The following is a 25,304-nucleotide window of genomic DNA, read 5'->3' as shown; positions in this document are numbered from 1 at the left end:
GAAAACCATTCTCAGTTAGGTGAGTGTCAGTCTCCAGCAAGTTTGGTCCTTAGGCTGCTCCATGCTCCACCTGAGATACTGAGGAGAGTGGAGGGACTAGGTTATTTAATTAAGTTTTCAAAGACCTGACAAAATAATTCTCGGCATTTGGATTCGGACCCATTGCTCAGTAATAAGCAGAAAGGACCAGTTGTTTGGTGTGGGGGGGGTGCGGGACTGGACTTGAATGCTATTTTCTTTTATCTTAAAAGTGTGACTGTGAAATTGGTAGTGGGGTAGGAGGAGGAAAGAAGGACTGACAGATTATTAATTGGTGTTGAATCTTTCTGGCCATTTGTTTCTTTAATTCAAACTGGCTTTCTCCTGCTTTCCACTTAACAGCAGATTCCCCCCAACAAGACACTATGGAATACAGTTAACAGACTTGGGCCTAGTAAGTAAATTCTGACAGAGAGTAATTTCTGCTGAGGAGAACAGGCAGGGACAGAGGAAACAGGGTGCAAATAAAAAGAGAAAGAAAGAAAGACATAACATAGGAAAGGTGTTTAAATGGTCATGGTTGGCAGGGCTATTAATCCCATGGTGATCACAGACACAGGCTTGTAAGGATGCAGGGACAATAGGGAACGGAGGGTAAGCTGGAGCCCAGGGTAGTCTGTTAACCCATCCCCCTGCAAAACATAGAAGGGGTGATGAGCAAACAGGTTAAAATTTTTCAATAAATATTTTGTAGTTTTATTAAATATTCAGACTCAATGGTTATTGCTACCAAGCTGATGTTTATTTGTGATCATGGTTGCTTTTACTTTTAAACGGGAAATGTAGATGTCACTGAAAGCCGGAGATTGCTTATCTAGCCTCAGTTGACAATGCAGTGGAGGTGAGATTGTGTTAGGGACTCGCAAGAACCTGGACACTAATGCTGGGCCTTTGTAGAAGACATCAGATGCCACTGTATGGCCTGGAGATTGAATAACTTTTTAAAAAATATATGCCATTCACTTGTATAATCTCTCATAAGAATAAGAGAATTTCTCTTTGTATCTGTGTTGAAAATACAATTCTAAGGGGACTGGCTTCCCCAATGTGCATCCCCACATCCCCACCTAAGGCTATGTACAAAGGACTGTGAGGGAGTAGCTAGGATGCTGACCTGTGGACCTTCATACTCCAGGGTTGCTCCTGATACTCGGGGCCATAGGGATCTAGATCTCACGAAGTGTTCCAGGTCTTAAACTGATGGCAAGCCTCAGGCGGGCGGTGGTGGCGCACGCCTTTAATCCCAGCACTCGGGAGGCAGAGGCAGGCGGATCTCAGTGAGTTCGAGGCCGGGCTGGACCGACAGCCTCCAAAACAATACAGAGAAACCCTGTCTTGTAAAAACAAAAACAAAAAAAGCCTCTCGCCTCAGCTTCTCTGATGATGGCTGATTAAGGCACTGATCTACAACTATAGCAGAATATCATTAGGAATCATGTTGTGGTTACATTCCTTTAGCAGGGCAGTAGTATTTGGTTTTCTATTAGGTCCCTGTCCTATCTGGTTTCAGATTCTTGACCATCCAAGCAGTGTTAGAGATGGGTTCATCTCATGAAATGGACCTTAAGTCCAATCAGATATTGGGTTGGTTACTCCACAGTCTTTTTGCCACTATTTCACTAGAAGTTCTGGCAGATGAGTCATCATTTTAGACATGTGTTTGTATCTGGATTGATGTTTACCTTTCTCATTTGGTAGAGTGGTGAGTACCTTCCAGTACCATGCACAATCGTCTATTGGGGTGAAGGCTGTGTGTAGAAGACGCTGCATTTTTATAATGAATTCAGCCTATGAATCATATAACTGCTCTTAAGTACAGCCAATTTTGTTCACATGGTACTATTGTTGTTGCTTTCAAACTAAATATGCTTTGTGCAACTTAAGCTAACTATGGTAGTGTCGGATAGAGTAACTGCTTATTCTCTCTCTCTCTCTCTCTCACACACACACACACACACCCACACATGTAATTCTCTCTCTCACACACACACACATGTACACATGCACGCACACACACACACACACACACACACACACACACCCTGTGGATACCACATCCTCTCCTGTGAAGCCCACTGTGCACTGTGTTCCAGCAACACCATCATTCTTCGTCTTTCCTTCTCACCAGTCATCAGTCCCTGGGAAGACAGATGTTGGTTTTCCTTCCTGCCTACAGTTCCCATTCCCCGCTTTCCCAAGATGAAAGCACATGGGAGGCTTTCCCACCATCTTGCTATATACCCACTTGTTGGGTAGCAAACTTTTTAAAGAGAAGTCTTGGTATTTTTCAAACCGCTGACACCCCACCATTCTGGCATATGGTCGCTATTCAGAGGACCCTAAACTGAGGACATGAACACACTGATGTCCAGGGCTGGGAAGAGAAGCAGCCACTCGTTTTGGCCTCTTCATTTTACAAGTTATTTCTGATTCCTTATGCGGAGTATGTTTGAGTAACAGGGTGACTCAGATGCCTGAGATGGGGAAACTAGATGGGAAAAATGGTCTTAGAGGAAGGAATTGACTCATAAATATAAGGAATGGGCAAGCTGGGCTGGAGCTGTGATTCTTAGTACAGAGTCTGATCATGTGTGAGCTCCCGAATCCTAAGTCAGAAATGAGAAACAAGCAATAACCTAATTTAAAAGTTAAGCAAAGGCTCTGTGGTTAAGAGGACCTAACTGTTGTTCAGAGGATCTATAAACACCAATATACAATGAGTAAATACAAATTAAAAAGAAAATAAATTATGAGTAGAAGTTCCCTGGTCAGTCACACTTCTGGGGATTTATCCACAGGTTTTTAAAAAAAAATCCCAAACTGGTATTAGCACTCCTGTGATCATCACATCTTTCTTGCTAATCCTTAAGATAGGAAAATAACCTAGATGCCTACCCAAGGAGGAGCAGAAAAAGAAAATGTGGTGTTCCCATCATGGAATATTAGTCACCCTTAAATGGCAGAAACGATACACTTACATGAAGACATCAGTGAACCTTGGTGACAGAGTGCTGAGTGAAAACAGAGTTACTTCCGCATGGTTCCAGTTTTCTGAGGAATGTGGAATCATACCATGCATGGGGACAGGAGCGGCAGATGGTGGTACCCAGCAATGGGAGAGGGAAAATAAGAAGGTGCCAATCAGACGTGCCTATAGTTAGTAACGCCATCTTGTCCTCTTAAGTTCACAGTCTTAGGTTGGAGAGTGTGGCTCGGTGGTAGAACCCTTGCTAGCATGTGCCAAGGTTTGAGCTTGATCTCCAGTCTCCGTGACAAAAATCCATTAAGGTACCAGATTTCATGTTGTGTTCTTCCCCTGTGAAATGAGAATTGGGAAATTAGAAAGAAACCTAGGAACTGATACAAAATTAACTTGTGCATCACAGACTAAGTGAGATGAAGCTCTCTTTCCTGGCCAATTTGTTATACTTAAAACTGTTAAATTCTTCTTTCAAGCTCCTAGAGCATGTTTCTTTAACAGAGGGCTTAACGAAAACTCGTGGATGTGTGAGCTTTTAACACAGGGGCTCCCGAGGAAACAGAGAACCCACATAGCATGAGGGGCTAGGATGGCATGCAAGGGCTGGTAGGTAGTGCTGAGTCCCTGAGTACAGGCTCTTACCCGCCAGGGAGACTCCTGGCTTCCACTAGGTTCTGAAAGGAGCCTTGGGCCCAAGAGCGATTAAAGACCCCTGCTTTGATGTCTCAAGTCAAACAGACCAGACGATGCTTCTCTCTTCTTAAAATGGAGCACTGTTTCTAATGACTTATTACTGAGAAGATGTTTTCATCGCTTTTAACAGAGACCAGCTTGTGAATCATCTCAAGTGTTGGCTGAAGTCCTTTTCTCAGTTTTGAGAGTTAGCTGTGTTTTCATCTTCCTTGTCTCTCCTGTGTTCTGGTGGCCTGGTCAAAACTCGAGTGTGTCGCTGTGTACCAGGAAGTGCAGCTGGAAGAGCCAGCGTGTGCCCTGGGTGGAGTGATGGTCTAGGATGATTTTACTTCAACCACTGGTGATGGGCTTGGAGCATGGGGACCAGATGTCAATGGTTTCCTGAATGGTTTCAGGGTGGTAAATGTTGCTGGAACTATCTGGATGTTTGCTTGTTTGTTGTTTTGTTTGTCTGTTCGTTTTAATTTGCATTTACCTGTAATGTTAGCTCATTTACGACTGAGCATCTGGTCGACCTTTCTTTTCAGCGGCTCTTTCCATCTTAAGTTCCTTTTCATTTGATATGCTGAAGCCTGCCTCCTCTCTCCCCTGATTTAAAATATTCCCACTTAAAAAGTGGGGAAGTTTGGATGGGGGTAGCCTCGTCTCAAGAAATCTGTGTTCAGATTTCACATCCAATGATTTAAAGAACTGCAGTTTCCTAGCATTCGGAAAAAGCATGCCTGTCCTGAAGACATACAGAAATTCCCCATATCTCAATCCCTCAGCAACAGAGGATGATGACTGTGCATCATGTTCTACTCTATGGTATATTCTATTATGTATTCTGTGTAATCCATAGATTGTTGGAAATATAAAGGAGGGTTGCATATAAAGGACTCTGGCATCCTCAGCCTTCCATATCCTCAGTAGATCTGACACCAATCTCCAGTGGACACCTGGGGACTTGGACATGGGTCTAGGGCTCTGCATATATTATAATACAAAATTACCTAAAAATGAAACATTTGTAGTAGTTGGGGATAAATCCATCCTGTTGAAGGAAGTTCCTGAACCAGTTCTGTTTTGGTGCTAGTCTGTGTGCTATGTTGAGTGTGTTGTGCCAGGTATTGGCTGAAGAAAAGTTTTGTTCTCTTGGTTGTGATTGGAAAAGGTTTTACTGACAGGAAACTCCCACTGTCCCTGGCTCCTTTCTGATATCCCATATTCCTCATTCTCTTTCCTAAGATACTTGCCAGGACTGAACTGAGACTTCATTCATGACTTCTGTAATCTTATGTTCAGTCTTATTGGGTATGGATTAGCCCTGGGGGAAAGGATCAAGATCTCAGAGGATGTGACTATGTGATTATTTTCTTTGTTCTAGATATTTTCATGTACGTGTGTGTGTGTGTGTGTGTGTTTAAGTGGATGCACATGTGTGTTTGTGTATATGTGTGAATATATATGTGGAGTACAGAGGACAAAATCTGGTGTCATCCCTCAGAAGCCATCTACCTTATGTTTATGATACAGGTCTCCCTGGGACCTGGGGCTGACTAGACTGGGTAGACTAGCCAGTCAGTGAGTCCTTGTGATTTGGCTGTTTATTTTGTTAGAGTTGTGGGTCACACATTTACACAGCACACTTGCCTTCTTTCTGTGGGTTCTTGGAATCAAACTAGAGTCTTCATGCTTGCGAGGCAAGCACTTTATTGAGTGAGTCATAACCCCAACCAACAAGATCCTTTCTTTTTATTTATTTATTTTTATTACACTTTTATTATATATTTAAATTAGGAACAAGCTTGCTGCCCATGTTAGTCCCAGCTCCCTCTCCCTCCCCCTCCACACCCACTCTCCCCCACAAGCCCCCCAACCCCCCCACCCAATCCCCACTCCATTCCCTAGGGAGGGTAAGGTCCTCCATGGGTGATCTCTAGAGTCTGTCATTTCGTTCCGGGGAGGCCCCAGGCCCTCCCCCAAGTTTCCAGATTGAGAAAGCATCCCTCATTGTGGGATGGGTCCCCAAATCCCATTTGTGTGCCAGGGGTAAATACTGAACTACTACCCAAAAACCGCATAGATTGCCTGAGTCTCCTCACTGACACCCACATTCAGGGTGTCTGGATCAGTCCCATGCTGTCCTCTCAGCCATCAGCCTGGAGTCCAAGATCTCCCCCCTTGTTCAGGTCAGCTGTTTCTCTGGGTTTCACCAGCCCAGACTAGACCCCTTTGCTCATCACTCCTACCTTTCTGTCACTGGGTTCCAGGAGTTCAGTTCAGTGTTTAGCTGTGGGTGTCTGCCTCTGCTTCCTTCTGTGACTGGATGTATGTAAGACAGTAGTCAAAATCATTATTAGGGAGGGACATTTAATGTAGTCTCTCCACTACTGCTTAGTTTGCCAGTTGGTGTCATCCTTGTAGATCTCTGGAGATCTCACTAGTGCCAGATCTCCCCTCAAACCTAGAATGGCTCCCTCTATTTTGGTATCTCCTTTCCTACTCACCTCTATTCTTCTCCCAACTCAGCCTTCCTGATCCCCCATGTCCTCCTCTTCCTTCCTCTTTTCTCCCTCTCTTTTTCCTGGCTCCATTTCCCCTGCCCCACCCTGTGCTTCCAATCTGCTCAGAAGATCTGCTTCATTCCACCCTCTGGGGTACCATGTATGTCTCTCTTAGAGTCCTTCCTGTTACCCTGCCTCTCTGGCAGTGGGATTGTAGACTGGCACTCCCCTGATTCATGTCTAAAACCCATATATGAGTGAGTACATACCATGTTTGTCTTTTTGTGACTGGGTTACCTCACTCAGGATGGTTTCTTTTAGTGCCATCTATTTGCCTGGGAATTTCAAGATTCCATTGTTTTTTTTTTCTGCTGAATATTCCATTGTGTAAATGTAACACATTTTCTCTATCCACTCTTCAGTTGAGGGGCATTGAGGTTGCTTCCAGGTTCTGGCTATTACAAATAGTGCTGCTATAAACATAGTGGAACAGGTGTCCTTGTATGAATGTGCATTTTTGGGGTATATGCCTAAGAGTGGAATTGCTGGGTCTTGTGATAAACTGATTCCCATTTTCCTGAGGAATCTCCATACTGATTTCCAGAGTGGCTGCACGAATTGGCACTCCCACCAGCAGTGGAGGAGTGTTCCCCTTTCCCCACATCCTCTCCAGCATAAACTGTCATTGGTGTTTTTGATTTTAGCCATTCTGACAGGAGTAAGATGGTATCTCAGAGTTGTTTTGATTTGCATTTCCCTGATTGCTAGGGATGTTGAGCACTTTCTTAAGTATCTCTTGGCCACTGTAGTCTCCTCTATTGAGAATTCTCTATTTAGGTCTATAGCCCACTTTTTAATGGGATCCTTTGGTGCTTTGGAGACTTGCTTCTTGTGCTCTTTGTAGATTTTGGAGATCAGCCCTCTGTCAGATGTGGGGTTAGTGAATACCTTTTCCCATTCTGTGGGCTGACTTTTTGTCTTGTTGACTGTGTCCTTTGCCTTGCTGAAGCTTCTCAGCTTGAGCAGGTCCCATTTATTAATTATCGATCTCAGTGTCTGTGATACTGGTGTTTTGCTCAGGAAGCAGTCTCCTGTACCAATTTGTTCAAGGGTACCTCCCACTTTCTCTTCTAACACGTTCAATATGACTGGATTTATGTTGAGGTCTTTAATCCATTTGGACTTAAGTTTTGTGAATGGTGATAGATATGGGTCTATGTGTAGTCTTCTGTATGCCAGCATCTAGTTATGCCAGCACCATTTGTTGAAGATGCTTTCTTTTTTCCATTGTATAATTTTTGCTTCTTTGTCAAAAACCAAGTGTTCATATGTGTGTGGGTTAATATCAGAGTTTTCTATTTGATTCCATTGGTCTACCTGTCTATTTTTGTGCCAATACCAAGCTGTTTTCAGGACTATAGCTTTATAATAGAGGTTGAAGTCAGGGATGGTGATGCCTATGGATGTTGTCTTGTTGGACAAGGTGGTTTTGGCTATCCTGGGTCTATCGTTATTCCATATAAAGTTGAGAATTGTTCTTTCAAGGTCTGTGAAGAATTGTGTTGGGATTTCAGTGGGGATAGCATTGAATCTGTAGATTGCTTTTGGCAAGACTACCATTTTTACTATGTTGATCATTCCTATCCAAGAGCATGGGAGATCTCTCCATTTTCTGGTGTCTTCCGTGATACAGATCTTTCACTTGTTTGGTTAGCATTACCCCAAGATATTTTATGCTGTTTGTGGCAACTGTAAAGGGTGATGTTTTTCTGATTTCTTGCTCAGCCCTTTTATAGTCTGTATATAGTAGGGCTACTGATTTTCTTTAGTTGATCTTGTATCCTGCCACTTTGCTGAAGGTATTTATCAGCTGTAGGAGTTCCCTGGTAGAGTTTTTTTGGGTCACTTATGTAAACTATCACATCATCTGCAAATAGTGAACGTTTGACCTCTTCCTTTCCAATTTGTATTCCCTTGCTCCCCTTTTGTTGTTTTAATGCTCTGGGTAGAACTTCAAGTACAATATTGAAGAGGTATGGAGAGAGTGGGCAGCCTTGTCTTGTTCCTGATTTTAGAGGAATTGCTTTGAGTTTCTCTCCATTTAGTTTGATGTTGGCTGTTAGTTCGCTGTATATAGCTTTTATTATGTTTAGGTATGTCCCTGTTATCCATGACCTTTATCACGAAGGGGTGCTTGATTTTGTCAAAGGGTTTTTCAGCATCTATTGAGATGATCATGTGATTTTTGTTTCTTAACTTGTTTATATGGTGGATTACATTGATGGATTGTTGTATGTTGAACCATCCCTGCATTCCTGGGACGAAACCTACTTGATCATGGTGGATGAGTTTTCTGATGTGTTCTTGGATCCAATTCGCCAGTATTTTATTGAGTATTTTTGCATCAGTGTTCAAGATCCATTCTTAATGATTTTAAATTCTCTGTGATTCACAGTCATAATGATGGTAACAGTGACCCCTATGTCCTTGGGCGTCACATCAGTTATGGAAGCTGGAAGCTCTGTTTCTGAATGGTAGAACACTTACCTGACACACATAAAGACTTGGGATCAGTCCCCAGAATTGCAAAACTAATCCAGAACAATAAGCAAGAGTGGAGACCTGTCTGGGCAGGTCTTCTTTGCCTCCCTAGCAAAACTGGATGCCATTATTGTGAGCTTGTGAACCCTTAGGTCATTTGTCTGTTTGAGGTATGGTTGTGTTTTTAAGGCTGGTACAGTATCTGACACACAAAAGACAATGAGTATTCTTGGAAGGAATGGATGTGTAGAGGAAGAGAGAGAAGGAGATCTGAGGTTCAAGCAATAATCATATTACCTCTCTTGGTCCAGTTGAGAATCGTGAATATGAAGTTTAACTTCTGATCTGAAGTGTGAGTTTGGAGCAAAGCAACCCTCCACTGCATGGTTTATCACACACAGTTATGGAGGGTGGGATGGGGACGAGGAAAGCATCATCCATGACACATCATGCTGATGTGAAGACTCACTCTGCCTCTGTAGCCACCCTCTCCAAACTCATAAAGTTGGTCTATTTCTCAATGGGGAAAAGTTCTTCACTAAGGAATCCATAAAACACAGGTCCAGCTTCTCAGGTCTTAAGACACCCAACACAAAGGGAATCTGAGAAGATGTGAAAGCCCAGGGAACCCAGGGGAGTCATGGCAAATCAATTGGATGTGGTATTTGAGATGGGGTCCTGGGACATGGAGGAGGCAATGGGTCCAAGTTAAAGGAATATGAATAATATCTGAAGTCTAGACAATGTGTCACAAGTTTATAGTTGCAACAAGTGTACCACATATAGGAGAGATGTGTACCACATCATAGAAGAGATGTGGCATGGGCCAATGGGAAAGCTATCATAATTTTAACTTTTCTGTAAGTCTACAGTGATTCAGAAATTCAGTTTGTTTTAGCCAACTGTGCATGGTAACAAATATCTGTCATCCAGCATTCAGGAGGCTGAGGTAGGAAGATCAACACTGGGAGATCAAAATCAAAATGGCCTATGTAGCACATTCAAGGCCATCCTAGGCTGTGTGGGATTACACCTAGACTGAGCAGTCACCACAGAAATTATTTTGAAAGGTAGTGCTGAGGTTTTGTGTATGGACAACTGGGAAATTAAAGCCATTATAAGAGGATCAGCTGAGAGTCTGGGTTTAAGAGTTAGAAATTGTGGAAGAGCTGGTCCTAGAGTCAGACCTCAAGCTTAGGAGAGAAGAGTTAGGGAAGGATTAGCTTGAGGTTGATCACGTTACATATATTGCTTTTTTCCTTTAGGGTAGAACTCAAATCTTCAAGAGGCAAGCTGTCTTGCCAAGTGGTGCAGGAACCAGGCTGTCTCTCTGGAAAGGAATTCAGCTTAACCCAAGGCCTTCCTTGTACTACTGCATTTGGTTCTTCTCTTCTAACCTTTGTCCTAGTTTGTTTTCTGTTGCTGTGATAACATACTGACCAAAAACAACTTCAGGAGGAAGGATTTATGTCCTCTTATACATCTCAGTAATAGCCCATCACAGGGAAAGTGTGGCAGGAACTGAGGGCAGGAACAAACCTGGAGGCAGAAACTAAGTCAGAGGCCACAGGGCCCACAGGGGCCTCAGGGACCACAGAGGCATGTTGCCTCTTTGCTTGCTCCCCTTGGCTTGCTCAACTTGCGTATGACAGGAACCTGAAGGGAGGAGCTAAAGCAGAGGCCACAGAGGCCACAGAGACAGGATGCTTCCTGGCTTGATCCCCATGGCTTGCTCAACCTGCTCTCTTATACAATCCGCTTGCCCAGAAGTAGCACCACTTACAGTGGGCTCTCCTACAGCAACGATCAATCAAAGAATTCCCCCACAGACATGTCTATAGGCCGATCCGATCCACACAGTTCCTCAACTGAGGTTCCCCCTTGCAGGCCACTCTAGTTTGTGTCTGAGTTGACAAAAATTAATCGGCGCTACATTGTAGTACTATTTTTTTTTAATGAATAGGGAGGGAGAAATGATTCTGCCTTGCTGTCTTGAGGCATCTTCTTGAACTGTACCCAGGTATCTATGGCTCCTGGTTGGGGAAAGAAGACAAGAGTTTCTTTCCCTGAGTAGGAAAAGCTGAGATTGCCCAGGTGTTCGGTCCCTTACATCAGAGCTCATACCCAGCAGGGAAGCTGTCTCCTGGCCATGTCTGTCTCCTTCACTCATGAACTTGAATTATCCTTTGGTGAAAGTTGGTGCTGAGCATGGCCGCTACTTCTCTGCTTCCTCCTGTGTGACGTCACTAACTTTCTCCTCGGGGAGATCACTGTCTCAAAAATGAGGTCAGTCCTAGGAAAATAGAGCTATGGCAATGTTGCTAAATGCCAGCTTCAAGAAACACATCCCTATGGGGACTCCCCATACACGGTAATGAGACTATTTTAACTTCCTATGTACCTTGTTTCCCCTTTAGGAGTACATTAGGTTATCGGGGCTGGTGGATTTGGAAGGAGGAGTACACTATGAAGTTGCTGTCATTAACTACAGAATGTAATTTCTACCTACAGAGGCTCAGAAGGTGTTTGGTCCCTGATTCTCTGAAGCCTCTTTTATTAAATGAAATATGCCAGGCACACAAGGACAAGTTCCACATGATCTCACTCATATGTGAGATCTATAAAAGGTGATGTCATAGACACGAAGAGTAGAGCCATGTTAACACACTGGGTATGTAGACGGAAGGAGGGCTGGGGAGAGGTAGCTGTGTGGGCCCCGAGTTATAGTTAGAGAGGAAAAAACTCTGATGTGCTGTGGCATAGTGGGGTGACTATAGATGTCCGCGATGTGCTACACACTTCCTGAAAGCTACAAGACCAAGCTGGAGGTAACTCAGCAGCTAGGACCATGCACTGCTCCCTCAGAAGACCGGGGTTTAGTTCCCAGTATGCGTGTCAGGCAACCCACAGCCACTCATAACCAGCTCCCTTCTGTCTTCCATGGGCACCCGTACTCATGTGATGGAGCCCATACACAGACTCATAATTGGAAATAAAACAAATCCTAAAAAATAGAAAGGAAGCCCGAAGAAAGGAGTTTAAATGCTTCTCCCGTAAGAGCTGGTAGATATTTGAGAAATAATTGCATCCCACCTGGTTTAAGTGATAGCAGTGAGTTACCCAAGGGTGCTTAACTTTAGGTGTGGATCCTACGAGTCCTATTGTTGCAGACTCTACTGTCCCCTAAACCCAAGGCCTGTGGGAGTTTATTTCTTCCACACTTACGTCAGCCTTTTCCCATCATGCTGTCATGTCTTCACTCCTGGGCCAAGTTTCAGCTTGCAATCATGAATGCTTAAAAGGCAGGAGGCCAAGTTGCCCTAAAGCGTCCACTGAACCTCAGTGCAAATTTATACTGAACTTTTAATGGTGAGAGCATTAAAAAAATTGGACTTTCTGAAAGGTGATCTCATTCTAGATTTTTTCTTCCTTTTCCACATTCTGAGTTAAACCACATTAATTTTTTAAAAAATGCCTTAGTTAAGCCAGAAGTCAGAAAGTGTAATTGTCATTGAATTTACTTTAATGATTACAAACAGGAAGGAGATGGTCATTCATTCAGAAAATGGTTTTGGGTCTGCCATTGGCCTCAGCCATTCTGCTCACCCTAGAGGCAGATATGACATAGCTTCTATCCTCAAGTCCCCTAAATGGGAGAAGAAAAACAAAGTCGAAACAGAGACCCATGAAGTACCCTGTCATCAGCACTAGACCACACAATAACTTACTTTAAAATCCAGTGGCTTAAAATAAGTCATGCTCCAAATCTTAGTGTCCAGGAGTGAGGACAGGTGGCTCAGTATGGTCAGGGTCAGCTGAGTAGTGGCTCTGGCTGAAATTTCTCCTAAGTTACTGACAACAGACACCTGTAGCTCCCACAGGACAAGAAGGCCTGCTCCCAAGATCCCTTCAGGGCTGTCAGAGGAAGACCTCACTTCCTTCCCACATAGACTGTCCACATGGCTACTGGTAACATGGTATCTCACCTCCCTCTGAACAGGAACAAGTGATGAGAGAGAGGGGGGGTGGAGACAGAGACAGAGAGAAGGGAGGTGTGTGCCAGTGTACGAACAGCAACATTTTTATGATCTTATCCCAGATGTGATGTAAGAATACCTCTGAAGTGTTCTTTTGTTGATAGAGACCAACCTTTGTACAGTATTGGAGGGAACTCTGCAACAAGGGAATGAGAAGGAGCTCATTGCAGGAAAGCCACCAGCACTCCAGACTACCATTTGTACCCTTGGGAAGTACAGACATTGGATTCCAGAAACTTCTCGGGTACTCACATTTATGAGTTCATTCAGCAGGCAGCTTCAGTAGACAAGGCACAGAGTCGTGTGAGATGCTATATTCTGTCACTCCAACAAAATCCTTGGAATGAGTGACCAATAGGAATTGTATACATTTTTTATTTGGCACCATGCCTTTTCTCCATAATCTCTGCAAGTTAAAATCCTCCCCAAGTACTACTAAAATTCATTTAAAATTATTTTCACTGGTCTGCTCTGATCCTTCCAACGGGAAGGATTTTTGTTCTTTATGTTTCTAAGAAAGTTTATAACCTGTATTTTATAGACTGATTTATGCCCATATTCTAATTAGGTCAAAATAATAAAAAATGGTGATGACTATTTAGCTGATGAAAGGTGGGCAAGTGAGCTGAGTGACTTGGTGATGACATCATGCTATCAACTGCTGGGAGGACCTGAAGGAACTAGGAATAAAACACCAGCAATGAGCATTCCCTAAAAATGGTGTGCAAGAAAGAATATAAGTATTAGCAGGATGTGGTAGCACTTATCTGTGACCTCAGCACTTGGGATACTGAAGGTCAGCCTGGGCTACACCCTGAGGTTCAGGCTAGCCTGGGCTACATAGGAAGAGCTAATCTTCAAAACAAAACAAAAACAACAGAAAAGAACACAATCAATCATGCTTATTTATCTCTCATGCCATGGACAACAAAAAAAAAAAAAAGAAAGAAAAAGAAAAAAAAAAGAAAAAAGAAAAAAAAGAAAGCTCCAGGCCTTGGTTTCTGGGCTCCTCAGGCTGCTCCAGACAAAACTAAGTTTTTCAGTTTTCAGCCTGTAGCCTCTGAGGTTGCATCTGGCCTAGGTCATTCTGGCCAAGGGAGGGAGATGAGCGATAAGAGTTAAATTAGGGTGGAGATCTTTCTGTGTGAGTCAGAAAAAGGAGTAAACAGGTTCTGAATCCCAGCTGCATGGTGTCTCCCAGCTTAGTAGCCAGTGGGACTCACAGGAGGAAGGTTTTGGCCTGCAGACTCAATCTCAAGGAAATGTGGGAGAAACCCTTTCCCAAGGAGGCCTCTTCACCTTCTCATGGAGACTGGGAAATAGGGGAAGGGAAGGAAGGGACCAGGTCCTAACAGCTCCACCCCCCCACCCTGCAGTGACATCACTTCCTTCTGCTAAGTCCCACCTCCTAGAGGTTCCAGCATCTTCCCTGTAGTTAAAGGCTGGTCACCAGGCCTCGGACGGATGGGTCTTAGGGGATGCATCTGTTGTTTAATGGTATTTCTGCCTAGATAATGCAGTTTAATATTATCCAGCAAGTCTAGGAAAACAGACTCAAACTGAGATTATTGATAAGATGCACTTATGCACGGGCATCAGAGAGACAGATGTGTTACTTATTTATGGTTTAGCCAGCTCCTCTTACAGTTAGCTAAATTTAGTGTTTAGATTCCACAGAGCTTGACCCACGCTTGTAGTGTACATATTTCTGTTGCTTTCTGAATGTGTCAAACAGAATATTTTTTAACGTTTTCTCTTTAAAACTTGCTGCATTTGTTTATGTGTACTTGGGAGATGTGTGTGAGTGTGTGCCCATGCGCCACAGTGTGCACATGGATGCCAGAAGACAACATGTGGCAGTCAGTTCTCTCCTGCCATGGAGGCCCTGGAGAGTGGACTCAGGTTGTGCGGCATGGCAACAAATAATGTTTACCTTCTAAGCCACCTACACAGTCCCTCATCATTTATTGTTAGCCCCTCGTTTGCTAATCCAGAGCTAAACACAGAGAAGGTCACTTCCCATTCATGGTATCAAATGACTTATCCTTATAAATCCTCACCTTTTTTCTCTCTGATATTAGCCTCTGAGGTCAGATTGCTTCTGCCAACTTCATTTATTTTAGCTCATTTCTACATATATGAGCCTCAGAGGGAAGCCGGTGGAGAACTCGGTCCTTGTGCGGCACCAATCTCTAAGTGAAATCCAAAATTACGTACTCAGGCAAGGGAGGATTTCTCAGAACTGCTGCTGGGCTACACACGGCCCTTTAAAAAAAAAACCCTGAACATTGCTCGGTGCCTGCAGGAATATTCAAAGACCTGGCCTACTTCTGTGGCCGCTGACCTTTGAGGAGGCAGTGGGTCTCACATGCTCTCTTCCACCCCATCCATTCCTAAACTCCCACCACCGTGATCTGGGAGGACATGTGCTCTGCCTGCTTCAAGCATGCAGGAAAACCTGCAAAATGTTATGATATGTTGCTATGCTCACAGTGTCAACTTAACTACAGCTGACAAACAGTTTTTAAATAGAACATGTTGGTTCATTATAGTATTTCCCATCTGTGTTTTCTCTCTCTCTCTCTCTCTCTCTCTCTCTCTCTCTCTCTCTCTCTCTCTCTCTCTCTCTCTCTCTCTCCTTCTCACACTTAACACTAAACATTTGAAGAATGCCACCACGAAGGCTTAGCTGCCACTTCTAGCCTCTTACATTAATGATTAGCTTTAAAAAATTATATGTCAGAAATGAGCAAAACAATAAACAGTCAAACAATAAAAGTGATTTTTTTTTTTGAAGAACACCCTTCTTCTGTTCAAGAAGGCGGTTCCCGGCAGTTGACGTGGTTGTATCTATTGTAATATTGTCTCTCATGCTTTCTCTGATACAGATGCTGAGGCTTCACACACACACACACACACACACACTCACTCACACACACACACACACACACACACACACACACACACACACAATGGACAGAATTCTTGTCAAGTTCTGTCCTGCACAAGTTCCAGGCCAGGGTCAACTACTGTCCCTAATGCTACGACGTCTGGAATTCTGATCACAGTAGCACTTCAGTTGTGGTTTGTCACTCTGCTGAAAGAGCTAGCTGCCATCCTGTCCCTCTACCCTGCCATGCTCTCAGTAGAGAAGCTGAGAGTGCTCACTGGTAACTTTTAATGCTCGAGCCACACGAAGGACCTTAATTGCATTTTAAATCATGTCTTAGGTTGGTGTGCACTTCTGATGGAAATACCAAGTGACAATACAAGCCCTGAAGGCTGTTCTTCTGATGGTTAATTTCGGTAGCCTTTGTGACACCACAGATTTTCAAATTCTGAAGAAATTTGATTTAAAAAAAATTAAAATGGTCTTGTTAATGCTTGATTTTTTCCCCATTCCTGGCTCTGTGGATCTCCCCAGCTGTTTTTGAGTTGTTTAGGCTTTTGCTGCAAATGTTTGGACATCAGCTCAGAACATCGTGTCAGAGGAACATTCTGTAAGTGTTATCTCCTTGTTCACAGGAATCCGAAGTAGACCTAGTAAAGAATTGTTTAGCGATGGAAACTGAAATAACAATAAAGAGAGGGATGGCCAAATTATGTAAAATCAGAGCACATGAATAATTCAGCACTCGCTTGAGTGTGATTTTTATTTTTAATGTTAAATAATACTAGCATTTCCATGAACTAATAACACAGAAATTCACCAACTGGTAAGCTTTTTGTTGGGGAGCTGGAGTGATGATGGAAAGGGGAAGGAGGAAGCTGGGGCCAAGAAGTCGTCTTTTTAAGTGACATGCATTCACTGAGCTACTGGCCCGATTACCTGTGTTCTAATTTTTCACTTTACGGAGCTGAGACAAACCCATCCATATGTGTCTGCCTTGCCTAATCACTGGCATTAACGGCACTGCCTTCTGAACTCTCTTTTGAATTACAAAATTTGAATCTACTACTCTGTGTATAATTATTTAAGAAGAGTGGATGTTTGCTCCTGCATCTAATGAAATAAATTATATCAATATTTTTCAGGGTCTCGTGTAGCCCAGGCTGGCCTTAAACTCAGTGTATACTCCAGGATGGACCTAAACTCCTGCTTCTGCCTCCCCAGTGCTAGGATTACAAGTGTGTACCACCCTGCCCTGGATTTGTGTGACTTAGGCAAAAACCGATGCCAATTTATCTTCACCTCTAACCCATAATATTTTCATGATAACTTGTGAGCCCAGGGTGCGGTTACTGTGGAAAAGAATGAAGGTCTTGGCAAGGAACTTACTTTAATCCCAAACCAGAGTTACTGCTAGATAAAAAGAGAAAGATTTTGACCAACATTAACTCTGGGATCATGGAAAGATTCATGATTATTTAAGAGATAAGGGAAAGTATATGGAAGCTGTGAAGTTATGACGGAAGCCTAAACACAGGAAAGAGACATAAGGCGTACGTGATGGGGGCGGGGCTCTCAGGGAGTGCAATGAACCGATGGAAACTTTATACCCATAGAGAGAGTGAACAAATACAGATTTTATTGTTTATTTTTGGTGCTAAGGCTGGAACCCCAAGTCTCTGCATGCTTAACCCACGCTCTACTCTGGGGTTATACACACCTCTGACTCTACTGGTACAGCATTTAATAATCTTGTTTAATAGAATAAGATTACAATTAGCCCAGGAAAACCTCTTTTAAGGAAGAGGTGAAGAAGCAAAGGCAAGAGGCAGTGTGTAGAACAAGCCCAGTACCCCCAAGTCACAATGGACTCACTCATGGGAGTTACGACAGACTACAAGTTAGGATGGTATTTAGAACCACAACTACCTTTTTTTCCTCAACCCTGATATGTTGAGACAAATGTGAGACACTTAACTGTTCAATGGTGGGGAATGTTTGAAACCGACTATAAACCAGAAAACCAACCAAGTGCCTAGTATGAGCATTGTGTTGGGAGGTCCCCTCCAAGGCAGTTTGATAACTCGCAATTGCTGTGTTGATGAGGCCCTAGTAAAGGATCCTGAGGTCCAGACTTCTGCTAGGAATGTGTGACCAGCAGAGACAGGAGCCATTCATTGTCTGAGTGTGCGAAACCGTGAGCCCAAGAGTGACTCGACTGCAGGAGGAGATGTGTTTCTAAGCGGTAATGAAAGTAGAAAGGCAGGGACAGGCACTATGATTCTCTGTGAGGTAAAGATAGTCCGAGCTTTTCATTTTGATTAAAAGGTCAGTGGTGACTGGATGATGTCTGAGGGAGCTTAATGTTGAGGAGGACATTTTGTTAATGCTGAGTTCATGGACATCATCACCATGAAGCTTATAAAACAGTGCCACAGGCATCCTCCAAGGACCCCAGCAGTTAGACTCCGCCTCCTGCCAAAGGCACTATTCTTATGCAGTGGGATTAAGAGGCATGGAGAGCTGATTGACATATGTGATCTCTCAATGCAAGAAAATATCAGTCTCTAGCAGAAGCACACCAGAGTCACTTGCAGATAATTCCCAAAGGGCCCTCACACCCAAGCCACACCCCACAAGATTCTATTGGGACCGGAAACCCTTATTAGGGAGGGAAGTCACGCTGAAGTGAACCCTTGTCTTCTTGTACTTGTCTGCCTAGCACTGTACATAATATTACTTATAACTAACAAGAGGCATCTAAGCAAGAGGTTTTTTGTAAATAAATGCTTTTATTTTTTTACTGGTGTGTGTGTGTGTGTGGTGTGTGTGTGTGTGCACATATGCCTGTGGGTGTCTGCAGAGGCCAGAAGAGGGCATGGGATCCCTTGAAGCTAGAGATACAAGTGGTTGTGAACTGCCAGATGTGGGTGCTGGGAACCGAACTCCAGTCCTCTACAAGAGCAGAAAGCCTTCTTAACCACCATGTCTTCTCTCCCGGCCCCCCAAGAGAATTTTCTTAAAGAGGAGAGAGAGGAAAAAACAGAAGGAAAAAATATTTCCTCCAAATTCATTCTAGATGGAATGCCAGTTAAGCTTCTTAAACGTTTCCTATTATTTCTTCGGCATGCTTCCTTTACTTATATGGAGGGAGAACATGATTACTAGAAACTGTTTTTGCAGGCATCCCAGAGTTGGATAACAGAAGCCACGTAGAGATTTCAAACATGCATCAGGCTTTCATTAAGCATGATCGTTAGCCCCATCCTGAACTATTGACAAAATGTTATAACATTCTTGAAAGCTGGGCTTGTATTCTTTTAAATAAAGAACTAGTTAATCAGAGGCTCGTTCTAATGAAAATGACCTAATTCTGCTGCTAAGTGCTAACTTCGAAAAAAAAAGGAGCTAAAAGATTGTTTGCAAAAATGCATATTGATTCACACAAATCAATGTTAGAGCATGATTGAGGTGCGAATTCCCCTGGAGTTTCTGAAATGCCCTCTATCTTCCTTGTGCAATAGGAGAAACTGTTTGCCTGCATTTTGATAACCAACATGGAAATTAGATATTAATATATACGGGGAGAGACAGAGACGGAGAGAAAATACTTAACAGCCCAAGAAGGCAGGAATTGTGCCATTACTCACAAGTGGCAGTGCCATGAGTAGCTTACTTTGTCATCCCGTAACAAGTGCAGATCTGTCCCTGGGCCCAGATACCGGGCGTGTTTAAAGGACAATTCCACCAGCCTTTATTACATGTAAGAGCACACTTGCTTTGTCTAAAAACCAAGGCCTTTGTAATCTGTTCGGTTTGCTCTTACACAAGTATCGCAAATAGCAGAAACATGTGAAACTACACCTTTCTTTTGTTTAAAGCTTAAAAAGATAGTAGATTGTAATTAATTTGCAAAGAGAGACTTAGCCTTTAAAAAGCTTATTAGGGCTGATTTTTTTAAAACCCTTCTTCCTCCAGCCAAGGTGCCAGCAAGGCCAGGTGACCTCCAGGAAGACTCCATGACCTTCAGAGTTTTCAGAGGCATGTCACCTTGCATTTGCCAACATTTGCCCATGGTGTGTATCTACACCGTGCAGGACACAAATGTGAACCTGTACAGTCTGTCTCCTACTCTGCACGTTAGCAGTTCCTAAGAGTCACCTAGAAATCAGCTAGAGTCAGGTGCTGCATTCCTCTGTGATGTTTGTCTTACTGGCTTGCATGCTTGGTTTCCCTAGGTTGCCACAGAAGGAGGCAGAAGAGAAGAGGGGCATATTTGTGCATGGAAAGGTGGTCTCTTTTGCACTGGGGCTCCAGGGGGGTATGTATGTTGACCAACTTGTTTCTACTTACTTGAATTAGCCCACTAAGGTTTAAGCTCTTTTGAGACAGGACAGTGTATTTGAGTTAGGAATAGGAGTGCAGAAGCCTTCAAATAAAAATGTTAACTGACTTGTTGATGGACTCCATTCAGCCTCTATTCATGTGGTAAGATCTCTTACTGGGCACTGAAAAATAAGAAGGCTATTTTGCAAATAAAGCATTTATTACTGGCTTTTTAAGAACAAACTGATGTTCTTGCCGAGGGAAAAAACTGAGTATGTTTGCCAAATTTCTCTGTTCTTACTCTCCAACAAGGACTGGGGCAGAGGGCAAGAGATTGTTATTCTCAATTTCCCCCATCCCGGGATGTCTCCTTAATGCTGAGAAAAGCAGTGCACCATAGAAGCTTAATAAATATTTTTCTGGGTGAAATAATGGATGCAGTATAGAAATGAAAATAGTAGCATGCAATTCTTGTCTATGAATCCTTTGCCCACAATGTGGGTAGATCTGGGGAAAGTTACTAAGATTAACTTGGGTTTAAAGTATAAATGCTTGATGTACAGTGTTAGATGGAATTGCAAATTGTGTTTGTTAAAATTTGATTACTGGTTAAATTTAGTACTGAGATAAAAGGTATAGGACCAAAATTAATAAACTGGTGATCTTAAAGCCTAAACACTTAGCCACAAGCAGGTAAAGTGAGGGTGCTTCATTTCTGAAAACATCCTAATTCATACTCTCCAGACCTCCCAGGAAGGACTTGAGGTATATGAAAAAGTTCCTGCCTCTGGGGAATTGCCTCCGTACTCCCCCTGTCACTGGAGGCTCTCTCTTTCCTCTGGATGCTCTTGTCTCTTCTGCAGAGTCCCATTGCCATTGTGTGGCTTGTTCTAATATGGAGAAAATGGAGATTCGCAGAGAACAATGGAGTTAATAGCACGGGCGTCCCAGGTCATCTCCCCTGTAACTCTCTCTGGGATAAAATGAAGACGATGATGACCACAGATGCACAGCTTGTGTGACCACTAAATCATGACGTATGACTAGCACCCATCTTAGCTTTTTAGCAAATTTAACCGTGGCTAACTCTTAGCCTGTCTCCAAAAATTTAGAATTCTGTGAGAAATCCTTCCCAGTTACCGCTGCCTGAACTTCACCAACGGAGGCGTTTTCAGGGCCCATCCCAACCATTTCTTTCAGGGAGTTTCCGCCTACTTCCTCTTAAAATGCTTACACACAGAAGCATTTTCCATTTTGGAGATGTCAGCCCTGTGATGAGGCTATATTGAAGAAATTGTATTTCTTAAGCTCGGAATCCACAATGTGAGTGATAGGTCCTAGTAATATTGGTATAAAATTAAAGCCTTCGACTTGTATTAAGGTTTAATCACTGGCTGGGGCATATGAGCCTCAGTCTCTTTATGTGGGCTCTCATGCTGCACTCTTTTCTGTCTGTAGATCTGAGCTCAGGAGCATGCCCATCTCTCTTCTTTCTCTCTTTTAACTCTTCCTAACAGATGCCCTAGGTAGCTTATGTAGAAGACAGGGCAGGAGCAGCTGCCTAGGTGCTGGGTTGGGGAGATGCAGTGGGAGTCAGTGACCTGCCATGAGCCGTCTCATTTGACCTTTCACACAGACAGAGTGGTGCACTGGCATCTTCAGGCTGAAGAAGCGAAATTAGGGAGAAAAGCTAGTTGTTCAAGGTCACTCCCCCAGTGCGGAATTTGAATCCTAGCCTTCTAATCCAGCCTTCTAATATCTTACCTGTATGAACTGCCTCCAATTTTGTAATCTCTAAGATAATTATAATTTGTTCAACATTTGAGACTGAATAGCCTGGAAGAAGTGCTAAATTTTAACATATATATTTCCATTAAAATATAAGTCTGTCAATAATACTCTCACAAGACAATATAAGCTTTTCATTTTTATTTTTTACTGTTATTGAGAATTACATGCATGAGCTACATATTTACATTATTTATACTTCTCGATCCCTGCTAAGTCCTCCCATTTCCCACAGTCCCTCATTATCTCCTTTTCTTTATTTACACACACACACATACACACACACAGAGATAGATAAATAGAGAGAGAGAGAGAGAGAGAGAGAGAGAGAGAGAGAGCACGCCTGCCTGTTGAGTCATGTGTGTATATGTGTAGTATATGTCTAGGGTTTACCTCACGGGATTAGATAACCTACCAGGGGCTCATTCCTGGAGAACACTGATTCTCTCTCTCTTAGCAGTCATTCTTTAACTGTAGCTCTTCACCTAGGGCTGGGGCTTGTGAGATTTCCCTCCACCAACGTTGACATGTCTACTGGTACACTTGTTGTTCGCTCTTCTTTGGACAACCTATTGACATTCCTTGGATCATCATTTGTTGGAGACACTATCTTACAGCAGGTGTCTCAGGCTTCTGGCTCCTATAATCTTTTACACTCTTCCTGCCCCTCTTCAGGGATGTTCTCCAGGCCTTAGGTGTAGGAATTCTGTTGTAGATGTATCAGTTAAGGCTGGACACTATTCTAGAGGTGAACTCTTCTAAAGGAGTGAACCCCTCCCCAGAAGCATCCTTTCTCAGAGCACCTATGACCTGTCTGTAGGAAGGTGTAAGATGCTAGCTCTTTTGTCTCAAATAGAGACAGCTTTCAGGGTTCATTTGTGGTTTGGAGCTCTCTCCAGGATCTACTGTGCTACATGTGAATGTCGTTCCCTGCCTGTGTCTACTTTTTTAATCACTCATTTCCTAGGAACACTGTGGCGTAGTCCCCTGCGCACAAATATCAAAAGCTGTTCCCGAGGAGCCAAGTTAGGACAGCCTTCAATAATCTCTGTTTGATGAAGTTTTAAAGTTCCACAGATCTGAGAACAGCTATCCCACATGACTCTCAAAGATCTCCTTGTGATTGCTCTTCTGATGATTAATTTGCAGAGACAAGTACCACAAAGGAAAAGGCAGCCAAGGTTGGAGTTTCTGGCTTCAGGCACTGCTAGGATGCCTGTTTTGGTCATAGGCATATGTCAGCATCAGCCTGGGAGAGCAAGTTGGATAGATATCTGTGTGCCACTCAGTAGCAATAGCACAAAAATTGAATGGTGTGGCTGCTTTTCAGGGAAATAGTCCTCTCAGTCATCAAAATAGTAGATGCAATGTTGCAGGTGAAGTAGGGAACGGAACATGAATGAGTCGCCATGTCTATGTATGGTGTTGTTGCTGGGCAACACACCCCATTTTAACGACTTTGCCACCATTAATGTCCTTGAATCTCACATCAGAACATTATTATTCATAAATGGGATCAAACTCCAGGATCAGACTGATTCCAGGAATATGTTTCTTTATATACCACTACATGATTTTTTTTTGGTTTTTCGAGACAGGGTTTCTCTGTATTGTTTTGGAGGCTGACCTGGAACTCGCTCTGTAGACCAGGCTGGCCTCGAACTCACAGAGATCCTCCTGCCTCTGCCTCCCAAGTGCTGGGATTAAAGGCGTGCACCACCAACGCCAGGCTTCCACTACATGATTCTTCCAGTTGTTTGCACTGTTGTCTAATGCATTGCAAAGAAATCCTCCTTGGCAAGATAAATACTGTGAAAACTAAATGATGCCCTGGATCCTGCCTATGATATCTTGCGTGTTTGTGGAGGACCTTCCTGAGATCCCACAGAGACCGTCTGCATGTTGAACCTCCTCATGATGAACTGCCAAGCTGCCACTGGGTAATGAGATAAGTTGCTAGGCAGAATTTTAGCTTTACCTTAGCCTACCATCGCTCATGGACTTAAATCCTGGATCCCCACTGCTGGAGGAGATGATCTGCAGTGCTGGATATTCTATTACTCCATAATACACAATGTGCTTTATTTATGTTAGGCATCCTTTACACAGAGCTGTCACAAAACACGTCACCACTGATTACAGCCTGCATAGGAAGCTCCCTGAGTGAATTATGTACCTTCCCATTGATCACACCTGTAGTACCTGGCCAGAAAGAAAGAAGGATAAATTCAAAGTAATGATAAATAAACTTCAAAAGGTGAGGAGATGACTGGCTGGGGAGACAAGCCTCCAGTAAAAACAGCCTGGCAGCACCCTTTTTATCTTCTGATTTCCTGGGTCATCATTTGTCTTCCTTCCCAACTGATGTGAACGTTGGTGATCCCCTGCTCCCCATCAGACTTGGTGACAGCTCCTGCCTTTCAGTCACCATCTCCTTCAGCTGCCGCAGGAGAGGTCTTCTGACTCTGTTCATTGCATCTTGTAGTCTTTGGAGGTCCTGGACTACTCCCTTACCTCCCAAATGCTGGGGAATTCCTTGCGACCAACACAGCAAGGCTTTTCTTTGCCAGTCTTTAGGATATTCGAATAGACCACAACTTTTAGAAACTGCCTTCCAATGCTTACTTACTCTATAATAAAGCATAGTGGGAACCATGCTAGACTACATGGCATGGATGTGAGTGAGGCTCCATCCAAACCTTTAAGAGTTCAAAGTCCAGGAAGGGAGTGCAGATACCAGAACAGGCAGTTATGTAAATGTGGTTAGTTGCCAGCACAGGGACTGCTGGAGACCCTTGGAGGTCCTTGGGTTGTACCTAACTCAGCCCTGGAGGTAAAGAGACCTAGGGTAAGTCGGGGCACATTCATATTGGGGCTACCGACAGTAGTCAGCACATGCTCAAAAGGAAAGAGTTGAAGGGTTGGAACCTACTTCTGGCAGCTGGTGTGTTTGTTCCTAGGAAGCATGACTAATGACTGGGACAGCCATGAGAGAGGGGTCTGAATGTGGGCTTGGGTCAGGACAAAGGTGACTTGCAAGGACACATTAAATATTTCACCCCTCATCCAATGAGAACAACAGCAAAGTGTTATAAAGAATTGCATAGAGGAGCAACAGCAGCTCCCCGCTGAAGAATTTTCAGACTGGCTCAGTCAGACAAAATCAAGGTGAGAACCAAAGTGGCAAGATGGAGTCTTCTGCCTTGGTGTGAGTGAGGAGCAACCAGCAGCCTCAGTGGTGAGGGAAGAAATGGGTGATAAACTCATAAAATATACTTACTAAAAATTTGCCCTTTCCAAGCCAGGGAGATGGCAGGGTGGATAAAGTGTGTGTCCCTCAAGCATGTGACCAGAGTCTGGAATCCCAGAACTCACATAAAAGGGCCTGGTGGCCATCCTGTTTTGCAGCTTTTAAGACAGACACGGGGCTTCCCTGGGGCAAGCTGGCTAGCCAGACTTAACCAAATGGGTGAACTCTGGGTTCGGCAAGAGAGCAACCAAGAGAGACACCTGACATCAGCCTC

At 43.5% G+C, this 25,304-nt stretch overlaps 1 protein-coding gene across 5 annotated transcripts in view; it reads left to right on the top strand.

Moving 5' to 3' along the window:
• Positions 1 to 25,304, top strand: part of Esrrg (estrogen related receptor gamma) — a 604,577-nt gene that overhangs the window by 311,417 nt on the left and 267,856 nt on the right. The window contains exon 3 of one of the 5 annotated variants that reach the window (XM_040737770.1): positions 19,905 to 19,987. The exons of the other annotated variants lie outside the window; for them this stretch is intronic. The gene's annotated coding sequence lies outside the window, so the exon portion shown is untranslated. The remainder of the gene's footprint in view (positions 1 to 19,904; positions 19,988 to 25,304) is intronic. 5 annotated transcript variants of the gene reach the window in all.

Source organism: Mesocricetus auratus, unplaced genomic scaffold (assembly GCF_017639785.1).
Source record: "Mesocricetus auratus isolate SY011 unplaced genomic scaffold, BCM_Maur_2.0 Super-Scaffold_100676, whole genome shotgun sequence".
Lineage (NCBI taxonomy): Eukaryota > Metazoa > Chordata > Mammalia > Rodentia > Cricetidae > Mesocricetus > Mesocricetus auratus.
The sequence above is the reverse complement of the archived record's forward strand: the minus strand, read 5'-3'. Positions and strand labels throughout refer to the sequence as shown.